The 16,259-nt window shown below is 55.7% G+C and overlaps 1 protein-coding gene across 1 annotated transcript in view; it reads right to left on the minus strand.

Annotated features, from left to right (window-relative positions):
* The window catches only part of FAM214B (family with sequence similarity 214 member B), a 28,241-nt gene extending 17,160 nt beyond the window's left edge, over positions 1–11,081 (minus strand). The window contains exons 1-2 of the mRNA XM_026040245.1: positions 11,009–11,081; positions 9,142–9,227 (exon numbers count right to left, since the gene is read on the minus strand). The gene's annotated coding sequence lies outside the window, so the exon portion shown is untranslated. The remainder of the gene's footprint in view (positions 1–9,141; positions 9,228–11,008) is intronic.
* Positions 11,082–16,259: the final 5,178 nt, after the last annotated feature.

Genomic DNA, 16,259 nt, shown 5'->3' on the forward strand with positions numbered 1-16,259 from the left:
AGTAGAAAAACCTCAATGCCACTTGCTTACAAGCCTGCTGCATGACCTGCTCAGAAAGAGTACAAAGGTTGGAACGAAGTATTCGCCTATCTCTGCCTCTCCCCTCTGCCAGGGACTTAGAGAGATGGCAGGTGGGCCCCCAGGGTTCATGGAATATTCCTGGAGGCAATTTTAATCTCCTGACCAGACCACTGCAAAGCACCAGCCCTTTGTTGCTAAAAATCACATCCAAGGTTATCTGTTCCAACATAAAGGACCAGATGTGGAATTTCTTTAAATAGCAGCTCAGATTGGGGAGCGCGTCTGTGGCAGGGGATGAAGCTGAACGGCCAAGCGTCTGCTAACCCAACCTGGACGAGTTTTAAGGATTAAACTGCCTTGCCTGGCCAGTGACACAAGCTCCAGTTTCCTGAAAACGGAAGGCACCTTCCCGCACGCTGCAAAGCCTCAGCATGCAGGCAGCCCTGAGCAGCCCCAGCGGCAGGAGCAGGGCTGCTTGTGGTGACTCAGCAGCTCCCTCGGTGACTCAGCAGCTCCCTCGGTGACTCAGCAGCTCCCTGCACAACCTGCACACGCCACCGCCCAGCTGCCTCGCGCCACCCCACAGTTTCCCCCTGCAGTCAAAGCAGAACCCGGACTGCAGCCTCTTCTGCATTTTGGAGGTGTCCTCCCCAGGGCATGACCTTGGCCACCTCCACCTGCTCTGAGTAGGTCAGAGCACCCAAGGGCCAAAGCCGTGGGGGAGCAGCTGCAGGCACCTCCTCACCCCACACGTGGGTATCTCCTACTAAATACCTGTCTGCCCCCTCTGCCCATCCCCTCAGGCGAGGGCCTCGTGCTCTTCCCCACGGGACATGAGGCATCCTCTCTCCAAGAAAAGGCTCTTTCTTCCTCCTTGTCTGCAAACTTCCACACAAGGATCCTTCCCACCAGGACTGTTTCTTCCGTCTCACCATTAGCCCTCCTCTTCCTCCAGGCCCAAGCTCCCACTTCCTTTGCCCTTATCAACACAGCCATCTGTTCTTTTCTCCCCGTCAGTGTTACCAGACTGTCCTGGTGGGACCGTGTGTCCCCTCTCAGCCTGACCCGGTCATTGAAATTATTCTGCATTGCAAAGGGCGATTCTTCACAGTATTCACCACAGCACTTGACAGATTAACCAACAGCAGGGACAGGAACAGCACAGCTTAACCATTTTCATGTCAAGGAGTAAGACAGGGAGACGTCCTATGACTCACCTGAAAACTTCTGGGCAGAAAGCTGAGCTAAGCACGCGATCCAAGCCTCCTGACTGCCAGGCTTATGTTGAAAATTCATGCAACTCAAGATCCAGTGCCAGTTTTCACTACACTGGTCTTAAAGCTATCCATGAACTTGCACCCTTCTTCCCTTTTTTTTTTGGCATGATCCAGGAAAAACCTAGAAATTCATCCTTAGCTCACAAAGCTGGACTCCAGGATCTATGCAGAGGCCTCGGTTTGGCTCTGCGTTTTCACACACCTCCAAAAGCTCCTTGGGGCCTGGCCCATCAGACAAGTCCTGTTCAAATTCCCTGAAACGAGGTCCTAAGCGCAGCCTCAGCTCTTCAGCTCTAGCTGAGCTCAGGGAGCCCACGAGGGACACCAGCATCCCTTAAGATGTCTAGACTTGGTGCAGTAGCAAACTGCCACCCACCTACCTTCTAGATAGAGAGGCTGCTGATGAAGGTTTGCTCATGCAGGATCCAGTTCAGACATTTCAGTGACGTTATTAGGATTTACTGTTCCTCTACTGCATTTGTCATGATCATAAACAGGTTAAGAGTCCCAGGCTATTTGGTTCAGCAGGATCACTGAAGGGGAAAGCAAAGCTCAGGCTGTGGATCAGCTGGGCACTGCTCACATTTCCTGGGATCTCTCCTCAGCTTCAGGTCACTTGTTTGCCTGGTTCCATTTTCTTGGGGACACCTGAAGAATAGACCCTTCTGGTTCCCCCTGGGAAAGTGAGTTCAGGTGGTATTTCCTATTACTACCAGTGAAGCACCACATTCCCCTCCTCCGCTCCCCCAGCTCTCATTCCCAGGACACAACCTATTAGATTAAATTCATTATCCCCTTCCACTTCATAGCACAGTCTTTTCATTTCCCTCTCAATACACATCTGAGACATATCAAGTTCCAGACAGGCTCTCTCACAAGGTAACTCCATGCTTTTCCCTGACAAAGATGTCTACAAGAAGTGACACATTTTCTTCTAAGTGCCTAGGGAAAAAAATATTTGGGGGTTCATTTTATGACAGAATTCAACTCCTCTCTCCAGCCCATCACTTTGGCTGCCCCTTTCTCAGGTTCTGGAGGGGGACATTCTCCCCGCTGCTTGTATTAGTACAGCACCATCAGCAAGGCAGGGTTTGAAGCTGCCTTGTAGGGAAGCTTTCAAGGGCAAAATGTCTTTTCTTATCCAAAAGCAACCAGCAGATGAGTACAGGCATTTCCTGGCACACTGCTATTCCTTGCTTCAAGCCTCTGCTGCAAGACAGGCCCCCAATATCAGCCTTCCTATTGGAAGCATCACTGGATTTTCTCCAGTTCCTCTAGCAGTATAATATTGTAGAGAAACATAATGAGAGTTGTAATCTGTAATAATTCAGTACTATTGAACCGCCAGGAAGAGAGCTGCAGAGGAGAAAGAGGAGAGCTATTCCAAATCTGAAGTCTATTTGCTCAACCAGTACAAGCCATGAAATGGCCCGTCAGCTACAGGAAACGGGCACAGCAGCAAGTGAAGCGCTTTCAAAACGGCAGCCTGATACTGCAAATTGTCTTCTCTCTGTGAAGACTTATTAGATGGCCAGGATGGATCATGGCAAATCCCTTTAGGTCCCAGGGGGAAGCCTAGGGGAGAGGTAGGCAGGCCAGCCAAGACAAAATGCTAACAATATGCTAGTTCCTCCGAAACTCTTAATATTTTTGCCTGTTACATGCTCCTAGAAGATGAATTGGAGAAGGAGAAATTCTCAGGCCTACAACTCAATGCCACAACCACTTTCTTCTGCTGGCAGGCAAGCAGAGAGGGCCACAAGAACTGATTTACTCTCTTGCCCACTACTGGTCCAACTGCAGACATCTCACCAGTGATGGGAACACTGGCATAGAAAGGACGCAAGGGAAGGGCTCCCCTGTCTGTGCTGCTTTCTTCTCTGCATAGCTCCGGCATCGCTGATCGGCAGTAAGAAAACCTCAGTACAGACAGTGCAGATACTCCCCAAGTCCGAGCCAAGAGCTGGCTCTGATGAGCTGCTCTTTATGCATCTAGCAGACAGTGACAGTTGCATAGCACCGCTGGGCTCAACTATGTCGTCACAATTTAGGGAACGCAAGTAGAAACACTCACCGAGCCAAAGCCTCTTTCTGGGCTCAAGGAATCATCTTCTCTCTACTGACGTCCCCAGCACTGTTTCAACAGGGGCAGCATTAAGGTTGCTGCCGATGTCCAGAAGGACATCAGCCAGTTTTTCAGAGTGATGCTGTTCAACGTGGTGTCCCCACCTGCCTGCTGGCAGACACGTATGTTCCAGACCAGCCTGGAGATGGTAAGAGCAAAACACGGCACAAAGGGTACAGCACTTTCCAAACTCCAATAGGAGAGCTCAGCCAGAAGGAAATCTCTCTTGGCTGCCTCTCCCCAAATGCTTATTCCAGTGTTGCATGTCTAACACCTCCCCAAACTGGTAGCTGACAGCGCAACCCCACTGCCTTTGGGCTTTTCTGTACCTCTGTGCTATGCTTAAAAATGTATAGAATGAGAAAGCAAAACCGAAAAAGAGGGAGCAGCACTCAAAAGGTGACACAGCTATAACTGAGGTCACAGCACTCAGGATTTCCAGTCTTAGATGAGGATCTTGGCATGCTAAGTGCTGTATAAAGGCAAAACAAATACCCCAAAGCCCCATCTCTGTCCTAGGAGCTAGCAACCAGCCCAGCAGCACACAAGTACTTCAGACCTTTCTCTGCTGGGCTCTGCTGCCATTTTGTGGTATTTCACAGTACACCTGGGGCCTCAGGCTGCAGGAAGAATCAGAAACACCAGGCTCCAAAAATGCACTCAGGGGGAACTACCATTTGGCTGGATTAGATTTGGTCACACTCCGCCATTACTGTGCCTTAATATTTGGTAATACCAGTTCTAACACCAAGTACTGGAGGTCAAATTCATTAAGAGCAGTTCTTGAACTGTCATTTTGAAGGTACACTTAATGCCAGCCTTAGTTTCCCCCACAAGGAGGGAGATTCAGTGGCCAGCTCAGAGCGAGCAAGCTGTTCCCCTTTGTAAAGGACAAGAATGTTCTTGGAAGTTGGAAGGAAGAAGGACACAGCTGTCACAAGCAGTTTTCATTTAGGGTCCACGTTCTACTTTCCATCTACCTGTCTGTCCTGGGAGCACCAGGGTCTGGAGTCCAGAGGACATTTTACAGGCAAGTCTAATGCATTTGGGAGTTTACAATAGCTGAGACTGAGTTGGGTAGTCTATACACATCTTGAAATCACCCTAAAACCAATGCAGACACTCTGGTAGACTGTAAAAAGTGGGACAGTTTTCACTGGCACTCCTGAGGTTTTGTATTCTGGGTCACAGGTGGAAGGAAGATCACAGCTCAGACACAGGATGATGACATTCGTGAACACGGGGCTGCTCAGGGAGCCCAGACATGCATCCTTTTCCCGCCAGTTCAGCATAAACACCTAATCCCCACTGAAATCCCACCACAGACACCGTGATAGTGTTTGTGTTGCACCTATAACAGTTCTACATGTCTAACCTGCAAGTTCAGAGCATCTTCTGAAAGCTGCACATGCTCTTTGGCGTTCAGGACTGGGGACAGAGCTGGAGGCAGCATGTTGTCATTCACTGTGAGCAGTGACCTTTGAGAGGGGCAGCAAGAGAGGTTTACAGCTCCCACCCTGGTATGTGTTAAGACGAACAAGCTCTGCTTGCTTCCAGGCAGTCCCTTCCCCCTAGCTCGCACTCACGCCTTTAGGCACTTTGCAGGAGACAGGTCAGGTCCCAGTCATGCTCGCGGTTTAGCCAGGCTGCAGTTCAGCTTCCTGACTTATTCCCTCTGTGCATCAACTTGGATGATGCTCCCTGTTGGATTCAGTAACAGGAATGGGGCCCCTGCCAGGCTCTGGTAAGGGGCATGCCCATAGGCAGCTTCAGAAATGTTTAACTCTACCTGCTCTAGGAGTCAGTCTCAGGGTCATATCTCACAGTGAATTAGAGCTCCTGCTTTCCATGAGCCTACAGCTACCCTGGAGCAAGGCAAGCAGGCTGCACGGGCTGGACAGCACGGCACAGGGTCAGGCATCCTTGGGAGATGCAGAGATGGCTGGATCCACCGACACCGATCACACCTGGGGATGAGCGAGGGCAGCAACATGACAAGCTAGTCGCTGTGATTCAGCGAGCAGGTTTAAGAGAACAGCTTCTTTCAGGCTGGGCCTGCTCTGTAGCCCTGGGCTTCACACAGAACAGGCCTCCAAACAGGAGCTGCCTCCTTGCTCCCAACGAGGCAGGAACTGGGCAACCCGTCCCTGCCGGCCACTCACCACGAGGCGGCTCCGAGGGGGCCTGGGGAGAGGAGCTCTGGGGGCTCTGCATGCCAAGTTAGCACACAACAAGGAACCCGAGGCACAGACCCCAGGGGTGGGACGGGATGCAGGAAGGAGTCCCCGAGGCAGGCCGGGCTCCCAGGCGCGTAGGGCTGCCAGCAGCTCCGTGCTGCTCCCGGCCGCCCGCCGCAGCAGGGCCCAGGGAACATGGCTGCCAGGGCAGGTTGCCATAGCGACCCCCAGGCCCGGCCCCTGCTTTGTCTCTGCTCCCCAAGCCTCGCTGTCCCCAACACAGCGCACGCTCTGCGTCACCTGCCCTGGGTCCCCAAAACCCTCCCTGGGCTCCCCAAAAGCTCCACATCACTCCAAAGGGCATAACGGGATGGAGGTGCCATCCCCCCCCCTTCCCTTTCATGGGGCCCGGTACATAACACTGACCTGGTCAGCTCCCAGGGTGTGATTTCAGAGCCCTGGGCAGCCAGATCGGGGTCCCAGAGACCCTGCCCAATTCTCAGCCCCCAGCACATCACAGCAGGCAGGATGCCCTGCTGCTCAGCATCGTCATCCTTCAATCCCAGTGCACCCACCCTGCCTGCCCATATGGCATGGAGCAGCCCCCAGCCCAGCCAGCCCCCAGCATGGTCACCAGCAGCACAGGACCTTTCTGGATGTCAAAGCTCCACGCACCTTTTCCGCGTTGTGCCAGGGACAGCCCTGGGGGAAGCAGAGATCCACGCCTCTTCTTGCTGCAGCCTAGCAGACATCCCTTAAGATGTCTCCTGTCCCAGCCCATTCCCACATGGGCAGATCTGCTCTTCCGCACTTAGCCTTGCTGTGGCTTGCGCTGGAGACAAGATCCGGCTTCGCTTCCTGTCCTAAAAACTGTTGTCGACTGTTGCTATGTGTTGTTAAACACTTATCCAACACAGTGTGCTAGCAGAGTTCCTCTCTTTCTCTCCTTTCCTATAGAGGCATGGGATGCAAGGCAAAGACAGAAGACCCTGGTAACCCACATTCAGGCGTGACACCTGCCAACATCCTTGATGAATTAAATCAACAACTTAACAGATTTAAAAAAAAAAAAAAAAAAAACACACATAACTCTGACATGCTCAGCTTCCCTCCCCACTGCTGCTCCCTCCCTTGCCCTTCCCCAGGTCCAGGAAGGTCCACCACAAATAGTTACATCATTTGAGCATTATAGCAGAAGCAAGCAAAGCCTCAGGCTGATCCTGGGTGAGTCATGGGGCTCAGGAGACCATACAGCTTCCCTTCTGATACCATTCGTTGGCCCAACTTTATTTTTAGCCCACTGAAAACTGCAGAGCTGTGTCTTGCCTCAACGTGAAACTCAGCAAAGCTCAGCACTAAGTGCAGCTCAGCTGGGATACGTGACAAAAATAACATGAGCAGGTGGACACCCAAAAGCTCAGAGGGGCCAAAACTCTAGAGTAAGTAAATAAGGGAGAGGCCAGAAGGCCTCACCCTGTGCTGTGCTTCATTGGAGAATGTCAGCAGCAGATGCCACGCTGCCATCCAGCCATACAGAAAAGGCCAGAGTGGTGCTCACATCTCTGTGGTGCATTTGGGAGTATTTCCACACCCGAGGGCTTTGTGAGAGACTGCATTTCATGTGGATGCATCCGCTGAGGGCAACAGGAACCAACCCACTGTGACAGGAGAGATGCTGTATCATTAGGAAAGCAAAGGTAGGGAAACGGGTAGCTTAATAGCCAGCTTCCTTGTGTGCAATTCATGGGCATCCACAAAATCCAAGTTCTTCCTAGCACCTGAAACACTATGGACTTGCAAAACCTCTGCACGCTAGGATACAGGACCGGCACAACTCTAAGAGAGCCAGTAGGATTGAACACAAATAGGAGTTGAGGGACACAGGCAATGCTCAGAGGCCTAAAATTAGCCCCAGCAGATGATCATCTACTTCATTCTTAGCAGCAGGGAGAACTGAACAAGGATTCAGCTGTCCCAGCACTCCCAAGAACTTATCCTGCCTACTTGTAACAGGCACAGTAAGGTAAAAAGGGGATTCCTCCCATAGCTCCAATGCCAGCATGCATGAAGAACCTGGATCTCCATCTCTGAAGGGGCAGCAATATTTCTTTGGCATTTCCCATGGAATAAGACCTAGGACTAGATCAGCTAGTAAGGCTGTGCAATGGTAGCCAGAAAGTGCTAAAAACAGACTGAACAGAGTAACACTGGCCACTTTCAGGTGAGGTTATAATCCCCTCTTCACCAGGTCTATGGAGCTTGTAAACAAGGGCATCACATCTCATTTTTGTCAAAGGCACCAGAAGTCTCTCCAGGGGTCTGCAAAATAGAGCAGGAAGCAAAGTGACAGAAAAGACAGCAATGTGCAGGGATCTTTGGGAGAGGAGGGAGCTATGGTTAAAGCACTGGAATCTCAGCACACAAGAACTGTGCACGTGGAAGGGAGAGTTCATCCACCACGTCTGTGAGCAAGCACAAACCTCGGCCCCTCACGGACAAATGGTCTGAAAAGCAGTTTATGCCACATCCCAGTACTGCACCCAAGCTCATTGCCTGACACTGAAGAGAGTCCTTGGGCTGCCTGAGGCTTTCTGAACTGAGAAAGAGCCCTCCCTGAGGCAGGGAGTCTGCCCCTCATTCTGGCAGGTTTATCACTATCTTCTACACCAGGACCAGACCATCCTATCTCTGCACCAAACCTTAGCAGCAGTAAGACCAGGCTTACTGGGATTTCCAGGCAAAAAAGCAAAGCACAAGAGAGTGAGCAACCTAACAAAGAGCCCTGCATTCTGGCCCCAACTTTCTTGGCAGACAAGTCAGAGGAAGAACAACAAGGGAAAAGCAAGGAATTCTTGTTATCTGCTGGACTTGCTCTCCCAACATACAGCCCTATCATGTCCTAAAAGCAGCTCTCCCACATAGCCTCTCCATTTGAGGCTCCATTTGAGCATTTGAGCACTGATGTAAGACTTAGTTTAGTTTTCCAACGATGAAGTCCTGCTGAAGGCTCTCTTCCCAAAGGAAGCAGCACAGTGTGCAGGTTGGTGGGCACTACTGCATCCTACTGCACACAAACATCCAGATACAGGCACGTGGAAGGAAGTTCACAGCCACCACAACCTGCTCCTTTCGGGTCACTTGAGATTAGTGAGGGCCTGATCTTCAGATTCCTTGACAGTGGCAACAGAAAGGCCACCAGCTCTCCTGAAATACTTCTGGGCCTCATTTGCCATGGTCACAGGCCTGGCCTCCATTCTGAAGTTAAAAGGGCTTAAAATGCACTGCCTTTGAGCTTCCTGACTGCATGCAGGGCTCAATGGTCCTAACAGGACAGGTCACAGACACCCGTCACACTGCCAGCAAGGCAGGAAGCAGAAATATCTAGGCAGGTGGCTCTGCCAACACCTGCTGCAGTGACACCGGCCCTGCAGAGCTGTCCCAAGTATTGAGGAGACGGAGGAGGAAAGGACAGTGTTCCCAGAGACTATCACACTGCCATGGTCAAGGAAGGGAAGCAGGTAACAACCACACTGGTTCTAACCTCGGTGCAGGCTGGAAAAGCAGCTCTCTGCTGTCAGCAGCCACGCCGTGCTCTGGGAATTGCTTGTTCCGGCAGTGCTGGGCTGCCTGCGAAGACAAGTGCACAGGGAAACAGGTTAAACGTGGCTGGGAAATAACCTGCCCACACCAGAAGACCCCCTGAACAGCAGATAGACAGCAACTGCTCACATCCCAGGGCAGAGAGGCCTGTGCCATGCACAGCCCTGAGAGACTCCAGGCACCCCACCACCTTAACATCCCACTGCATCTTTCACCAGTGCTAAGAGCCCCCCTCTAGTTACAGCCCCCCCACTTCTTCCACCTCAAAACCCCAATTCCCCGCGTGACTCCAGGTGAATGTGTGATTCCCCCAAAGAGCCAGAGCCGGATCCCTGGGAAGGGCTGCAATGGCCACATTCACTGAATTAAGTAGGAAGCGAAGGACTTTGACACTCTTGGCTTTATTCTCTCCCACCGTCTGCAGCTGTGCCGGGCTCCGCCGCACAAGGCTCAGCCTGTCCTCGGCTGAGCGGCTGGCATATGGTTTGGCTGGCAGCGCTTGCTCTCGCTCTGGTCCCCAGGAGCTACCCACTGCACGAGGCTGCACACACAGAGCCACGGCAGCACGGGCCAAACCGCGCCAAGCCGGAGCCCCGGCGAACACGGCAGCGTCGCCCAGGCTCTGGCGAAGCGAGGAAACAACAACTGCTCAATAGGAACCTCCGCACGGCTGCCAGGACCGCCACAAAGACGGCGCTTAAAACCCCTCCCCGGCGCTGTAATTGCAGCCTGCTGGAGAGCGCGCTGTGTGGGCGCAGGGCCCTTGTGCCCAGCAGGCCTCGGAAACGAGGGCGATAACAACCCCCCAAACTGTGCGCGGCCCCCAGGAAGCTCATGGAAACGCAGCCCGTGCACAAGCTGCACATGGTGGGTGTCTGGGTATTAGAGAAACCCCAGCAGCTCCCTGCTCTGCCACGCGGCCTTGCAGGCGAGCTCTGCGAAGGCTCCAAGCCGCAGCGGCAAGAATGGCTTTGGACACCGCTGAAGTCGTGCCACCCACATGCTGCGCTGGCACAGCAAGGGCCCGTGCTCCATCCAGCAGGGCCCGGCTGAAAACGGGCCCTGGGAAGGGAGCAATTCCCCCAAATGGAGCGAGGCCAGGGGACGGGGATTATCACTTCAGCTCTTGCATAAAAGGCTTTGGATCTTGGCTAATTTCCGATAACAGGAATTGTGGGGTTGACATCAGCCTTGGCCTGGGACAAAGATTCGCTACTGAAAAGCGCATCGGCCTGAGTCACCACTCCTATTTTTTAGGGCACACAAGACTTCTTTAGAGGCTTCCCACTCAGACCCTGGTCTGCCCACACACTGGCCAGCTGGGGAGCAGAGGTGGGCGTTAAGGCCACAATAGGGGTGAGTACAACTGCAAAGCAGTAGCCAGCACTGCAGAAGCTCCCCAAAATGCAGAGCATCGAGTTCAGCTGCTGTTCGTTCAGGATCCACAGTCAGCTGAGAACACTAGCAGAATCACAGGGAAACATTCACTGGCAGCTAAGCACTCACAAGACAAAGCAAACAGGACTGAAAGAGAGGAGAAAAGGGAAGACAAAGGTTTGCAAGGAAAATTCCCAGCTAAAGAAAATAGTCTTAAAGCAAACTCCAAACTTGGAGAGATGGAAATGAATTATGAGAGGTTACTGCCACCAGGTTCACTTGTGCATGGTCACAGGCACAACCTAAAAAGAAATTATAAGACTCGGTCAAATAACAGGACTTCAGGAAGCAGAAGTGCCGGGTGTTGCAGACAGAAAGGATTAAAAACCCCAAGCCCACAGAGCCCAGCAGAGGATGGGGTCCCCTCTTACCTGATGAGAGGTGCAGAGAGATCAAGCAAGATCCTCTCCCAGTAGAACCACAGTGCCCAAAACCCAAGCAGGGAACCCTCCACAGGCCATCTGCTACCATGCAATGACCCCTTTGAGAGTGCTCTCTTGTTGGGATTCCTCTCCACACCTGTCCTGCATCAAGCTTGACTCATTAACTCCTCCAGCTGTGATGTCTTTGATAAATTTGACAAAAGCTATACTGAAATGACACCAAGGGCATCATTTTTCTAACCAATATGGCTCCTTATTTTCCCTTCCACATCTCATCCCATACCTAAAGACTGCACCTTCTTAATTCAGATCCAGAGGGACTTCTGGTTCTCTAGGCACAAATTATGGAGTCTCCGAAATATCAACTCTCAGGAGTCCAACTAATAACCAATGCCTTCAACCATCCTTTGAGACTCAGAAGTAGGAGGACAACCCCGAGAGAAGAGGTCCAGGGGTCTGTGCAGGTCTGAGAAGCAGAGGGCAGGAAGGTGCCAGGTAAAAGCTGGTGCAAGACAGAAAGGAGGAAGGCGAGTGGGGCCTTCCCTGCCCTGGAAGGGCAGGAGAGCTCGGGGAGGGAACTTCCTCCTCCTGCTCTGCCTGCCCAGAAGGAACAAAACCTGAAACTGCCGAGAAAACACAGCCTGGGAAAGCTCAGCACCCTATCAGGAGCGTATAGGGCCTGCACACTTGGATCTGCCTGCTAAGGAGGCTACTAGGAATGAAGCAACAACCCTAACAGTGCAATTAAAACCATCCTTTAGCCCCTGACTTCCAGCTGGGATGGAAGGGCAGAGGGGAACAGAGAGAGCTCCCCTGCCCTTGAGCTGAGCAGGGTGCCTGTGTCAGGGGCAGGTGAGGAACCTCCCCCGTGCAGAACTGGGGTGCGCCAGTGGCGCGGCCCCAACCCCATGAAGCCCCCCAGAGCCCCACGCAGCCCCCCAGAGCGCGGCGCTGCCGGGCCCGCAGGAAGGGACGTGCTCCATTCCCCTGGAGCCAGCAGGAAACTGCCAGGACAGCATAAGAGCAGCAGAGGAAGCAAAAGCAGGTGCTCCGGCTCCTCCGCAAATGGTGCCTTGGTGACAACAGGATGTCCCCAACCCGCTTCCCTCCCCGAGAGGAGCTGTGTAGCACCCAGACACGTCCCCACAGGCCAGGTTTAACCGTGTCCCCGGGCAGCTCCCGCTCCTGCCTTACCCTGGGCCGGGAGGCTGCCGATCCCGGCGTGCAGCGGCCGCCCCGACGGGCTGCTCAGCTGTGCGGGAGCTGCATGACGGGACCTGTAGTCCCCAGCAGGCCCCGGCGCCCGCTCCGCACCTCGCCGCTCCTCCAGAGCGGGGGCCAAGCGAGGAGGCAGCGGGCACGGCCGGGCTCCCACAGCAGCCCACAGCGACGCCGCGTTGGGAAATTCCCTGGTGGAATTTCCTCCCCGGCTTCGCCGGCCACAGCCTCTTTGCCCTAGATAGGAGCGAGTTTGCTCAAGCGCGTCCTCGCGTCAGGGTGCGGGACTGCCACGCTCACCGCAGGGCCCCAGCTGCCCCTCTGCGCTGCCGAAAACTGGTTTGGCAGCCGAGGACGCGGCCACCAGCAGATGTTGGCTCGGGGGATACTTTGCACAAGGGCCCTGAATGGAAGATATTTTTAAAGTACCAGCAGCCCGGCATTCCCAAAACACATCTTGTACGCCTCCCACAGTGCCAGGAAAATCCACGCTCCTCTAAAAGAAAATAATTAGAATTTATAAAGAGTGGGAAGTTCATGCAGTTGCTCCATTCCCCCCACACATACACACGTCCCTGCTGGGGTTCATGTCCCCAGGGCCGGGGATGAGCCCACCCTGCTGCCACGCAGACGGCACCCGGGTGTCCCCCTGGTTTCCCTTCCCAAACAACATTCCCGGAGCCCTGGGAGCCCCGCGGCTCCCCCCGGCCGTGCGCACGGCCGCCCTTCCGCCGGCCGCTCCGGTCACCAGAGGGCAGCAGCCCCCGGCCGCGGCCGCCGGGCACCCGCACGGGCCGCAGCGCCCGGCACGGCACTGACGCCGGGGCAGCCGCAGGACGGGCCGCGCGGCGCCAGGCGGCCCCCAGGGCCCGGGGGAGCAGAGCCAGGGCCGGCGGGGCCCAGCTGCTCCCCGCGGGAGGCGGCGGCCCCGTCCCGGCCGCGGACACGACGCGCTGCGGGCGGGGGGCGCCCGGGGGCGGCGGCCGCGGGAGGGCCCGAGCTGGGGGCAGCCCCAGCGGAGCCCGTCCCTGCGCAGCGGCGGCTCCTCGCGCCGCATCCGCCGCCCGCGGCGCCGCGCAGCCCGGGCGGCCCCTGCCGCGGGGCCCCGGGCTCAGGAGCCGGCTCCTCCCTCACGGGCCCCGCAGGCTCCGGAACGGGCCTTCCCGGGCCCGTTAACCCCCCCGGGCCCGCTGTCGCCGCCCCCGCGCGCAGCACCCACCGGCGCCCCCTCCTCCTCCGCCGCCGCCTCGGCCCGACTGCGCCGCCGCTGCCGCCGCTCCTTCCGGGTGCCCGCGCGGCCACGCCCCCCGAGACCGCCCCCTCCGCGCTGATTGGCGTTCGCGGCGGGGCGGGGCGAGAGGCGCGGCGAGCTGCGGGGCGGTGCGGCCAATGGGCAGGCGCCGCGGCGGTGACGCGCTGCGTGCGGGCCCCGCCTCCCACCCGCCCCCTCCACGTGCGGGTCTGTGATGACAGCGGCTGAAGGGGGCGGGCTCACGCACGGCGGTTCCCCATTGGTCGACGACGGCAGGGGCGGGGCCATCCGCTTTTGGGGTGGGGGGGGCGGCTCTCCCCCCCCCCCGGCTCTCCCCCCGTCCCGCCCCAGACAGGGGCCCCCGCCCCTAGACCCCCCCAATAGACCCATCTTCCACCCCCATGGACATCCCTGCCCCACAGACACGACCACAGCCACAGACACGGCCTCCCCGCAGCACCACAGACAGGGCCGACCTCAGCCCTGCGAACACGGCCATATGTGACCTTAAAATACAAACAGTCGGGAATACCCAGCCAGGGAAGAGGCGATAAGGCCGGCAGGCATTCACTGCCGTCTGCGGGTGACCCAGACTAGGCACAAAGTGGCTCTCAGGGCCCAGCTCGGCTCGAAACCTTCCCCAAGGGCTCTCGGCCTCCCTGGGAAGCCTCCTGGCTCCAGCAAGTTTGGCTCAGCCGCCGTGCAAAGCAGCCCCGGCACCGGCTTATCTCGCTTCTCCGTGAGCCACAGATGCAACGTGGCTCTAAAAATAGCGGCGACCAGCACTGTCAAATGACAAATATAACCACGATCTTGTCTTCTGACTATGCTGGCTGCATATTCCACACCATTCCTGCAGAAAGGAGCAACAGGCCTGGATGCAGCCACAAGCACGAGGCCTGCCCGGCACCTCACGTTGTGTTTGCTGGAGGTTTAAATATCCCCCGGCTGCTCACAATCCCTGGCTCGACGAGGACGTGCCTTGTCTTCTCCCCGTTCCGGGTGTGATGGCTAGGGACACATCACCCATCAGTGGGGCTCTGCTCCTGGTGTCCTGCTGTCTCGGAGGACATGGCACGTTTTCTTCCTTCCAGTACGGAAATGTGTGTGGGGCAGAGAGAAGCGGATCACGCTGTGGGGCAGCTCAGGCTGGAAACCAGTGTGAACTGCTGCTGTCTTTTCTCACACTGGACACAACCTGGGCTGTTACATTAAGCCTCTATTAAACGAGAACCCCCTCCTTAATTTTCCAGTGATCACATGAAAACTGCACCAGTGAAAAAACTTACGGCCCATCAGAGCACTGACGACAACACGGGATTTGTACCCACTACAGCGTGTGAAGAGGCGGCAGCAGCAGCCCCCCTGCTGCAGCAACCTCCATCCTTTCCCCTTCAGGGATGCCTGAGCAGAGCTTCAGGTCCTGTCCCGCCACACAGGAGATCTCCCTATCCTCATGGCCGGCACAAGCAGCCAGTGGACGCCCTGAGCATTTCGGTGTGCGGATGTGCCCGTCTGCACATGCAGGTGCGGGTTTTAGCAAGCAAGAGCCACTGAGGAGCTGCAGGTCTCTGTGTCTTCTGCTTGTCTGCCATCACGAGGGTTTCCTGCACACAATATGGGGCAATATTTAGCTTTTCTGCCATTATGGCCAAAGCAGCTCTGCAGCGCTGGCGAGAGGCCGTAGCGCCCTGCTGGGAGCAAAAGGTTGGAAGACGTTTGGTCCCCATCTGTAGCCACTTGTGCAGGCCACGTTTCCAGCCTGAACGCGCTGAAATGACTTTGGGGCTCACAAATGGTTAACGAGCCATTATCGGCCTGACAGGAACTGAACTGGAACGACTTCAGTCGCGGCCGAACCCACCGCGGAGCTGAATCCAAAGGATTTGCTGGTTCAGCTCCCTGGCTGCGGGGGAATATGGGCTCCTTTGTCCTTGACGAGAATAATACGTTTCTGTTTATCGTGTGGGCAGTGGAGGATTAACAACATCCCAAGTTTCTTACCTCCCGCTTGTGAGGGCTGGCGCGCGATGGCCCTGCCGAGCACGCTCTCCCTTAGCAACCTTCCCGGGTTTTTAAAACACGCTCCGGCTCCAAAAGCAGGATTAGGAGGCAGGATGTAAGAGCTCCCTTTAACAGGCGAGGTGGGGCCAGCTATTACCTCTTGTCCCTGTCTCCGGACAGCTCATGGCCTCTGCCGCCGCACCGGATCTAGGCCAGCACGTCCCTCTCCGCTCACCTTTCTGGGGTGGTTTCCATATGGGCAAGTGCCTTTTTTTCCATTATCTCCCATCCGATTCTCTGTCCACAGACTCGATTGTGGTCGTTTGATGGTGGAAGGAAGCACCGGCCCAGGACAGCAGCCACTCGGAGAGCGGCTGGAAAGGCTCCAGAAGCTCAGAGGAGATGGGGAAAGAGGAAAGGTGCTGCATAGGCTCATGGCTCCTTCCCACGGTGACAGCAACACCGGGGTGTTCAGGGAGCGATTTTCCTCTGCAAAACCCGGTTGGGGTCCTGAAAATTCCCAGCACTAAGACAACACAAAAGGCAGGGAGGTGTCAATGTGCTTTATGCAGGGATCTGCACGGCACTGGACACCTTCCAGCGGCTGGCCGGCTGGAAAGCCTGGGAGGAGGGTGTTTTCCCGGGAAGATGAGGTGTCCCGGCAGCGCGCGGTGGAGCCAGGTCCTTCCGTGAGGAGCTCTCCTGCCCACAGGGCTTCCCTTTGAAGGGTGCGCGGGCGGGCGGGCGCCTCGGTGCCGCTGAGGT

This window comes from Nothoprocta perdicaria, unplaced genomic scaffold, assembly GCF_003342845.1.
Source record: "Nothoprocta perdicaria isolate Ctin4 unplaced genomic scaffold, notPer1 scaffold_10, whole genome shotgun sequence".
In the NCBI taxonomy this organism is placed as follows: domain Eukaryota; kingdom Metazoa; phylum Chordata; class Aves; order Tinamiformes; family Tinamidae; genus Nothoprocta; species Nothoprocta perdicaria.